Raw genomic sequence first — 2,397 nt, forward strand, 5'->3', positions numbered from 1 at the left:
CCCCCCTTTCCAAAAAAAAACCCAACAACAACAAGGACGCCATCCCCTTCCACGATTCACTTCATGAAACATACAACAGATTGACATCTACTTCACAAATCAATGTCATTTATTTTGTTTGTAATCGTTTATGTGCAATGCCGATGAGGAATAAATTCATTTCTTTATGAATGACGTCATCCAGAAATGTGTACATGCTTACGGGCGACTACCATCTTTTCTATTTGTATCCGTGTCATTTCCAGCCACATTGTTATACAATAAAAGAAAATACCACACAGTTTGAATGGAGACTGTTTATTCTTTTGTTTATTTGTTTGTTTTAGATGGGATTTCATCCTTACCATTAAAATTTGCTTTATTGGCAGTTAAGTAAGTTCTCGTTTGTTTCGCGCCCCTCCTGGTCAGAGAATATGATTTTTCAATGGCGTGTCACCGATATCTAATTGTCTGTGGTGTAGCGGTTGGGGACTTAGTCTTTCTGCTGGGATGTTGTATTACTCTCGGCTCGGGTTGTCCCTGAAAGGCCGAGTGCACAACATTCAAAACTGTTTCATTGCAATATAATAATAAGCAGTCACAAATATTGTTTATGTAAGTTAACAGTTGGATTGGTACACTTTGCCTCAAAAAGGTGAGGGGGGTTAACTCCAAATAATACCATCAGTTGATTAATATATGTTCAGTTGTTTTATACCATCAGTTACTTCATAGTGTAAGTTGCTTTTATATAAAACATAAGTCTTTCTATAGCATGAGCTCGTCGGTTGACCCCCATGCCCAACATGCAGAACGAATATTTCAAGTCTTCAATAAAAATGAAACACGTACTCAAGAAAAAGTTTTAAAACCATTCAGGTATGTCTTTATTCTAACTCACAGTCACAGGCATTCTATAAACAAAATTAAGGAAGATTTCCAAGTTGTCACAACAAAATCAAAGAAGTTTTCGGGACAAAATGCAATATCTTGAAAAACCTTGCAAAAAAAAATAAGAAAACTATTCCCAATACAACACACAAAGTCCATTGACATTGCAACTGAGTAAACAAAAGTAGGATTTTACTACATCTTGACAAAATGGATTTTAAGAAATATTCCTACAGGCCATCCATTTAAAAATCAGTTTCAGGGAATACCTATTGGTACACTTCAGGTTGAGTTTTGTAAATTAAGAAATACAACAATCCCTATTTGTCTTTCCAAGCAAAGTTTTTGGGGAAGTTTTCCGAAGTCGTAGCGTCACATCTATTGGCACTTCTCTCCGAAACAAAATTTTGAGTTTTTCTCCAAAAAATGTTCTTGCTTACTGCACATCCCCTCTCTCTAACAACATTCGATCAGTAGAATATCAAATTAATGCTTTTCGTGCTCTGATCCACGTATGTAGTTAAGCTCACAGAATAAACAAAAAAAACTTTGTTTTTGTGTATCCGCATTACAAATCTTGCTCTCGGTTCATGGAACAATTGATACTGTAAAAAGTTTATTTGATTACTAAAAAAGAGATAGAGAACATTGCTTGTAAGAGGCCTAATGGATACCATCTTTATGAGTTATAAAGACATATTGGAGACATGTTTAACGTCAACATTTAGGATGAAACAATGTATTCTATCAAAAGTTGTAAGAAGAAAAAAAAACATACTGTATTATTTTTCAAATGGATGGCTTCTAGTTACTATGATAACATGTGTAAAGATTCATAGTCCAAGAATTGAGAAAAAAAAATGATCCTCTCCAATATCGTAAAACAATTAAGAAAAAAACCGTCCCAAAACATACATAAAGACCGATTACCTCAAAAAGATGGGGGGGGGGGATAAAACTGACTTCACACGGCACAAGGACATTAAACAAATAATGTGGGGCCCAAGAGAGAATATTTTTCAAAAACTTTGCTTGCTGTCACAAAAACATCCAAAGATTAGAAACTGAAGTTAGTACAAGATAGCTCTCAGTACCCAGTATAGAAAAGTATTTACAGCTCTTAATTAAAATGCTGCCACTTTCCTTTATTTGTGCAAAGTACTCGGTTGGTTCGTGTGAGTCCAGCACACTAATAACATACTTGAAGTTCCATAGACTCAGATCTGAGGAAAAGAAGTCACTTATTACAATATTGTGAAAGAGAAACCTTTTCCTGAATCAAAATATACAGTCCGTAGGACTTAGAACCGAGAAATAAAAATCACCTATTACAATATCTTTTTTAGAAAATCTTGCTAAAATTAGAAAACTATTCCCAATACAATATGTTAAGTCGATTGGACTCACAAATGATGAAAAATACTTTACAATATCTGGAAAAAAAATGGAGACAAAAATATTCCTTGTAGGCCATCCATTCAAAAATCACTTTTAAGAAATAACTTTTGGTGCACTTTTGGTCGTGTT

The sequence above is a fragment of the Aplysia californica genome, unplaced genomic scaffold (assembly GCF_000002075.1).
Source record: "Aplysia californica isolate F4 #8 unplaced genomic scaffold, AplCal3.0 scaffold00163, whole genome shotgun sequence".
In the NCBI taxonomy this organism is placed as follows: domain Eukaryota; kingdom Metazoa; phylum Mollusca; class Gastropoda; order Aplysiida; family Aplysiidae; genus Aplysia; species Aplysia californica.